We start from the raw sequence: 8,663 nt of genomic DNA on the forward strand, positions 1-8,663 counted from the left end.
GTAGTTTTAGCGTTCTGTGTCTTGCTTATGGACACTTGGGCATGCGGACAGATGGCTGGGATCGAACCTGTGCCCCTCTGGTTGGTGGGCGATCCGGTCTACCTCCTGAGCCACAGCCGCAGAACCAAATTTCTGTCCTGTATTCAAGCCTAAACACTCACCTTTATGACGTTAGGTCACGTTTCCCCTGATGAGACATGAGGCGTGTCATATCACAAAGCGTGCCATTTTTGTGTTTTGCCAACATAACTTCAGCAACTTTACAAATTTAACTTAGCAAAGTTAGTTGAAGCAAATAATATACAAATCCATTAAATATTCTCTGTTGATTATATTTAGAAATCGCAGTAACACAATTTCAAGTTTTCATTTTTACAGTGTAGAAACTGAGCGTTGAGGCTCCAACTTCTCTTCTTGTGTTGGGTTTTTATCAATAAATGTTAATTAAGCTGCTTTGCTGTTTCATTCCTTTGTACTTCTGTTTTAATAAAGTCTCTGATGTTCTCTGGGATTTCTGCCTCTTTGTGATTCAACGTGTGAAAAGTTCAACACATCTGTGAAAGTTCAAATGTTCATTATTGTCCCAGAGAATAAACTAATGTGGATTTGACCTGTATATGTAAGAGCAGCAAGGAAAAAAGCTATTTGGTCAAACCTGTGAGTCTCAACAGGGCAGAGCAAAGACATTTTACACATGACAAGGAAAATTTATTGTGGTGGTTTATTATGAAGTAAATTCTCATGTTTGATTTGCTGCTGTCTTTAATAATCTCATTATTATTATTATACAGTAGTTTTTTTAGTCGTGTGTAAAACTACTTTGTGATTGAGTGTGTTTTCATTATCAGACCTTGAGCGAATCCACTGATCTCTCGCTGACACTCACTCAGATCAGACGGTGCTTTGCTTCTTCCCTGGGAAAACTGAAATCTGCCCGGAAACTGATGACATTGGAACTGTGAAGGAATTCATTTTTAGGCTGCTTGGACTCAACTAGATGTAATGTGCTGTGGGACCCGTAGGCCGACACATTTCATTATCTCATTTGTATGCCTGCTACACGGTGTTTGTCTGATATCTGCAAAGGAACTGAAGCCATCAATGCAGTCCCTGGTAATGGCACCTGCTCAGACTCTGTAAATAATTGGACTAACACTTTTCCAGTCCAACTTGTTGAACACTCCTTCAGACTGAGAGATGGCAAGGCGTTAGCCTTGATAATTGTCGCATTGTCATAAGCAACTTGCGTAAGAACATATCAGGATAGATGCTTTTGCGTCCTGTTTTATGCATGTATTTCTCTGAATCCTCCTGTAATGATCCAGGTGATCTAATTATTAATGTTGTTAGTAGTAATAGTAGATGTAGTAGTAGTTGTATTAGTGGTAGTAGTAGTAACAGTAGTAGTAGTAGCAGTAGCAGTAGTAGTAGTAGTAGTCATAGTAGTAGTAATAATAGTAGTGGTGTTAATTGGTGGAAGTCGTTGTGGTAGTTTATTGATGAGTGGTTTGTAGTAGTAGCATTGGTAGTGGTAGTAACAATGGTAGTGGTAGTGGTGGTAGTGAGTAATGCTAGTGACATGGTAGTAGTAGTAATGCTAGTGGTAGTGAGTAATAGTGGTAGTGGTAGTGGTAGTATTGCTGAGTAGTAGCAGTGAGTGGTAATAGTAGTCGTAGTATTAGTATTAGTAGTAGTAATGCTAGTATTGGCAGTAGTGGTAAATAGTAGTCGTAAGTAGTAGTAGTCGTCGTAATAATAGTATTGGTAGTAATAGTAATGGTAGTGGTAGTGGTATTTCTCTGATGACCGTTGTGACCTAACACCGCAGCTCGTCAACAGAGGTTTTATTTTGAAGGTTTCATGGATATCCTGTTCCGGTGACTTGTGGGTGTGTTGCCGTGCCAGAGAAGCTAACCGGAAGCTAACAGCGGGACAGAAGTTTCTGAGCTGGTTCTTCACGGAGTCGTCACACTCCCTTTCAACCCTCCTCCCCCCACTACGATCTTCCCTCCACCACACCGGAGGAGAAGTTGAAGAAACCACAACCTGTACAATATTCGTACAGTGAGGTCTAGCCGACAGGATTTCGTATAATGTTATAGATATTCTATTTGTCTAGTTACTCTCCCGAACGACAGGTGATGACATGTTGAGCCGCTTGTTGTCTTTTGCCGCTGGCTGTCCAGGTGCTGTCCTGTAAACGGTTCCGGGCTTTGTAGATAATTGGCAAACTCTTTGGAGAGGAAACCTGGTCTTGTTAGGAGAGACGTTCCTCCCACTTGGGATAGACAGCTCTCTTATCTAGGAATATTACCCAGTGTATTAAAGGACAACCCAGAGGTGGGACCAGGACGCAGAGCTGCAGTGCTACACACTTCTCTGCGCTCCCTCTGGACCAGTCACACAACCACAACCCATAGGGCTGTGTCTGTCCCCCGTCCCGTTACATTGTTTAAATCAAACAATAACAGAGGAGAATTCCACAAACAAATCTAATACAAATTAACACAACCTCTGCAACAACTCAGAAACAAAAGCTTTTTAAATGTGGTCTTTTAAACATTAGATCATTGTCATCAAAAGGCTGTTTTGGATTAATGAACTAGTCTCAGATCAAAAATAGATTTATTGTCCCTCACTGAGACCTGGCTGCATCTGATAGATGTGTCAGCCCTAAATGAATCTACCCCCAGTCATATAAATTCTACGTTCCCAGAGAATTCAGCCGAGGAGGTGGAGTTGCTGCTATTTTTAACTCCAGTCTATCAATTCATCTAAACCTAAACTAAGCTACAACTCATTTGAAAGTCTTGTTCTTAGTCTTCCACCAATCAACGAAACACCAACAGCCAATCATATTTGCTGTGGTTCACACGTGCTCCTGGGAGAAACATACGGAATTTTTAACAGAATTCCCTGAGTTTTATCAAACCTAGTCCATTTATTTCAATACTAGACTCAATTGGTTCAGTCAGTGTACACAACCTACTCATTGTTGTAACCACACATGACCTTCATATTATCATACGATTGTCAAAATTGAACATCTAACAGTACTCAGCGCAATCCAATTCTATCAGACCACAATTTAATAACCTTCAACTTTTCATTATCAGAATATATACCACTAATAAAAACTCCATTTTCTAGATGTCTACCTGATGCTGTAGCTAAATTTAAGGAAATAATTCCGATTACATTTAAACCCGTGTTATCCGTTGATATAAACAACAAATTCATTAAAAACCCGAGCTCCACTGAGATTGACCATCTCGTGATAGCTCTGTAAGGTCATTACGATTAACATTAGACTCAACAGCGCCTCTAAAAAAGAAACATATAAAACATAGTAAATTAGCTCCGTGGTATAATTCCAGACACATGAGTTAAAAGAAGTATCAAGAAAACTAGAAAGGAAGTGGCCTCCAGCAGCCGTGTTGAATATCTCCTAGACTGGAAGAGTGAGTATTTAAAGCATATAAGAAAGGCTCACAAAGCAAGAGCTGCCTACTACTCAAAACTAATAGAAGAGAATAAAAACAACCCCAGGTTTCTCTTCAGCTCTGTAGCCAGGCTGACTGAGAGTCCCACACACCTCCACCGAACCCAGTATTCCTCGATCCCTAAATAGCAATATCTTTATGACCTTCTTTAATGATAAAATTCTAACTATTAGAAATCAAATCAACCATCTCCTGCCCTCAATTGGCACTAATACCTTATCAAGAACAGAAATCTCAGAAACGGCTGAGAATCTTACCAATTATTTAGACAGCTTCTCTCTGATCAGCCTTGATCAGCTGACCAAACTAATGTTGTGCCATAATGCATCAAACGTGATACCATAAAATGGTGTGCCTTTCAGCATTCAATAAATTTGGTTATCAAAATAAAATATGAAATATTAATATTTTATTATTAATATTAAATAATAACTTTAATTGATTAAAAAGTTACCTCGGAACACCACCCTTCAAAGGAAGGGGAAAGATAGCCAATTTATTGAATAAGTCTCATAAAAGTACTAACTACAAATTTGGAACTCTGATTCACAATTAAAATTAACTCTAACCAAAATTACCATATAGATAGTTAGCTAAGTTGAAGGATATGGGGTTCTTGACAGTGTAGAGGTTGGCAAAATTCATATGCAACATTAATAAAAGCATTTGTGAAAGTAAAACATTTATTATGAATATAATAAAGTATAAAACACAATTACTAACAGTGTGATTACTAAGCAAAGATGTGTATGTAGTATATGTGTGTGTCTGTGTGTCTATTATTGCTTCCAAAGTAGCGCTACAGCCAAGAGATAACACCCTCCCCCACCTATTGGAATGTTTCACGACCTGTAGAGATAATGAGGTGAAGAGTTATGCGTGTGTCTGTGTGTGTACCACAATTAGACAAAGTTACTAGATTGGATGCAGCAGAAAGACCTGTACAGAGCATAACAGACTAACATTACTTTCTCAATAACTTGTACAAAATATCCCCCAACACCACAAATTAGACTTATAAACATACACCGAATCGAATAAACAGTCTTGCTTAGCCTAGTATTATAATTAACCTTAAGCCCAGTTGTGTTACCCGTCCGTGGAAAGGGAAAAGGAAGTTGCTGTGCAGTTCGCAGTTTTCTGTCGTCTTGCAGTCTGTGGCTCTTGCCTTAGTAATTCTGTTGAGCTGTGTGGCTCAGTTGCTGGTTGAAGTTTTCCTGCAGGACATCGCATCGCTGCTAGGAGGGTTGGTAGAGCTTGGAGTATGAGAGGTTTCCTTGAGTGAGATGACCTGGAAGCTGCACCTTTGTGCTCCTCTCGAAGAGTTGGATGGAAAAAGAGGATGTGAGCTGGAGAAGAGGCTCGACAGACTTCCCTCCTGTGGAAGGATGGTAGGAAGAGGGCAGAAGAGGGGAAGACCTGGCCTTATATTGGCCCGGTGACCTCACAGAGTGACCAATGGGAGTTGAAACCTGTGTCCCTGGGGGGGTTTTCACACCTCTGTGTGATGTTGATGGCCCCTGGGAGACTGAGTCCTGGAGGGACATGCGGCTTCAGGCTTTTGATGGCCCCTGGGAGACTGAGTCCTGGAGGGACATGCGGCTTCAGGCTTGCACATATAGGCAGAGCTTTGGTCTCCCAAAAACCAGGTCCCAACAGTAATCTCATGTTCTAAACCAACAACTTGTATCTTAGATCCCATTCCTACAAAATTACTTAAAGAAATTCTGCCCCTAATTGATAGTTCGTTTACTGAACACAATCAATCTGTCATTATCATCGGGATATGTACCACAGTCCTTTAAAATAGCTGTAATCAAACCCCTTATCAAAAAAACACCTAGACCCAGAGGTTTTAGCCAATTACAGACCATTATATAATCTCCCTTCTAGCTCTGAAATCCTAGAAAAGTTGTAGCCAATCAGCTGTGTGAGTTTCTCAGGAAAATAATATATATGAAGACTTTCAGTCGGGATTTGACCAATCTGTGGCACAGAGACAGCCTTGGCAAAGTCACTAATGACCTTCTAGCTTCGAATCGGGGTTTGTGTCTGTCCTCGTTCTAATTAAGATCTTAATTGCAGCATTTATTTAATTGACCATCAAATTTTATTACAGAGACTAGAACAGTTAATTAGCCTTAGGAACCGCCTAAACTGGTTTAAATCTATTTTTCTGATCGCTTCAATTCGTTGCAAATCAATGATGAGTCATCTCTTGGCGCACAAAGTTACCCATGGTGTTCCACAGGGCTCTGTGCCAAGGCCCAATTTTATTCTCACTATATATGCTGCCATAGGAAACATTATCAGGACACACTGGGTAATTTCACTGCTATGCGGATGACACCCAGTTATACTTGTCAATAAAGCCTGAACAATGTAATCAACCAACTAAACTCCAAGCATGTCTCAGGACATAAAAACCTGGATGACCCTCAAGTTTCTCTTATTAAACTCAGATAAAACAGAGGTTCTAATACTTGACCCTAAACACCTTAGAGCAGAATTGTCAAACTTTTTTCCGAGAGCCACATACGAAAAATATACGAGACTGGGCCACTCACTAGACGTGAGGTATACTGCCTCACTTCTCATGCACTAATATTGGCAAAATCAATCAAATGCAGGTAAATTACGTTTGATAATTGAACATGTTTGAAGAAAAAAAGCCTCCATCTTAGCTCTCCATTAGTAGATTTTAATTTAATTTTTTACAAAAAGGTTGGCAGCTCATTCTCTCAGTGACTTCATTGTCCTGTATGAAGGAGGGAACAAGAGGAAATAAGGGGATGTATGAATATTTCAAACATTACACAAATAAATTATTGGGCTTGTTAACACATCAACTAACGTTGTTAAATTGTCATCAACTTTAATTGACTGAATTTATTAAGTAATTGGGCTTAAGATGCTAAGGGCGTGCTTTGCAACCATCGCCATGAGTCCTCAATGACCAGAACCGAATCCTGTAAAAGAGAAGAAGACACAATTCAAGCCTTAATGGATTACTCTCATATCAGATTTGCTTCTTTATTGTCAATCAGGATGAAAAGTATTCATTTAATCTTTAACATTTCATGTCACATGTAAACAAGTTAAAGCGATCGTATCCCCGATAAAAGCTATTTCTCTAAAGATGAAATGAAAAGAGGTGAACATCAGTTTTACCATAACATTACTTAAACTCACTTCTTTTATTTCGCCACTTTACCCGTATCTTATATGAACAAAACAAATTTCCACATTGCCAGTGTGGCACTGAGGACGTACTGTGTCGTGTGCCTCCAGGGTGGAGCGGCCACACAGAGTGAAACCCCCGTGCCCAGGTTAGAGTGTCGAGCTCCAGCTGAGCACTCTGTGGCCGTGAAGTGCCATCACATGCCTGCCATGGCCCGTTACGCTGGCTGATTCCAGGGTCTGGACTTCCCATCTTTAAACTCCAACAGTTCCAGGGAGAGCGGGGCGACGGGCCTTCACAGCACTGGACAACAAAGTCTGTCGGGGAACAGCAAGGGGCAGAGAGGGAGGGTGGATGGAAGGAAAGGGATAGGTTCTGAAAACAAAGAAAGTTAATCATTTTACTCTTGTTCCCAATGATATCACGTTCATTACAGAGCTGGTGCTAATTCTATAACTTGTGTATTTCAGTGTGGTTTAGGCGAATGCTGTGCAATCTGGATATTTCAGGCTTCCCAGCGTACGAAGTTCATGCATGTGGTATAGCGGAATTAATACAGTTGAAAGCAAAATGTTCGGGTGGACAGAGATGATTCTTCCGGACTCAAACCACATCCTTCCTAGAAATTACTGAAAATCTGTTCCGTTGTTTTGTGCGATCTTGTTTTACAAAAAATAAATAAAAACCAAATAACAAACAACAGGGGTGAGAACATAATCTTTTCCCTCACCTACAATCACAAGCTCCACCGCCACCTGAGCCTGAAGATACGGCAGATGCAGTGCAAATATACGTCCGGAGTAGCGCACTTTCGTCTCCTGCAGGATCAGGGATGCATTTCCTTTCTGGTACAAACCCTCAAAAGTCCAGTGTGGCCCCTTCCTCTGGGTGTCAGCCACGGTCTGTCTTCTGATAAATGTAGAACCAGTCGTCCTTTGCCTCTGAACTGGTAACGCCGCTCGGCGGCGAAACCCGGAAACCGGACAGAGGCGAGGAAGGATTGACCCAGAAACCAACAGTCAGCAGCACTGGCTTCCCGGCAGGCCTGCACTGAGACGGTTTTACTGCTGACACTGAGATCACTGAGAAACAGACAGTGAGGAGGAGAGATTCAGAAACTACCACATACGACTCAGGTATGATAAACATGTTCCTCAGTGTTACCATTTGGCTCTTTGGTTGCCGTGGGAACCGCATGATGCTGGAAATGACCAGCTGTTTGTTGAGCCCCAGTAGCGCAGCCGAGAACCAATCAGCTTGCAGGTACACGGGGCTGAAGCCAGTGACTGTGAGTGGAGCAACCCATTTGAGTGTGGAGGGGCGGCTGATGCAGGAAGGGGCTGATCTCACACTGGGCCTTCTGCTTGAGCCTCTGGTGGGAGACCGGGACTGAGTGGCAGGGCGTGGCAGCCGGGTCTGAGGACAGAGTCAGAAAGTTAACATGTAACCATGGACTGTAGTTGAGAAGACGGGCGGCCTTCTCCACTTTCTCCAAGGTCCGAAATGAAGCCAAAACATCCTGAATACGAACGCTGCCATCTTGTGCATTTGGAGCCAGAGACTGCGTAGTAGATATCGGAGGATGAGCCCCGTGGCAGGTCCCGTCCAGTCTCATTCTGAGCTCACCTGTGATAAAGAAGACTCTGTCGGGTTGATGTCGGAGGGAATCTGTTCTGGCGCTGCATCTGGCTGTTGCGTCTGTCCTGATATAAAGCAGGACAGACGCTCCCTCATCATCCTCTCGGCCCCACATGGTCCTGTACTAACCAGCACTCCACCGCGGACACCTGCCACTGCTGCTGCCTGCAGGCTTTAGACAATTTAACAAGAAAATGACAGAGAAATAATATAAATAAAGTGTTAAACATGGGTTTAACAAGATTACACAATGCTGATATTATGGCCGTACCAATGTGGCCAACGTCAGTGTTGGAGACTCTCCATCAGTCCCCTGTATTACCAGTGAAACACAGAACCTG

At 42.0% G+C, this 8,663-nt stretch overlaps 1 pseudogene; it reads right to left on the reverse strand.

Moving 5' to 3' along the window:
• Positions 1 to 6,452: 6,452 nt before the first annotated feature.
• Positions 6,453 to 8,437, reverse strand: LOC118103790 (annotated as a pseudogene).
• Between the last annotated feature and the right edge of the window lie 226 nt (positions 8,438 to 8,663).

This window comes from Hippoglossus stenolepis, chromosome 15 (assembly GCF_022539355.2).
Source record: "Hippoglossus stenolepis isolate QCI-W04-F060 chromosome 15, HSTE1.2, whole genome shotgun sequence".
Lineage (NCBI taxonomy): Eukaryota > Metazoa > Chordata > Actinopteri > Pleuronectiformes > Pleuronectidae > Hippoglossus > Hippoglossus stenolepis.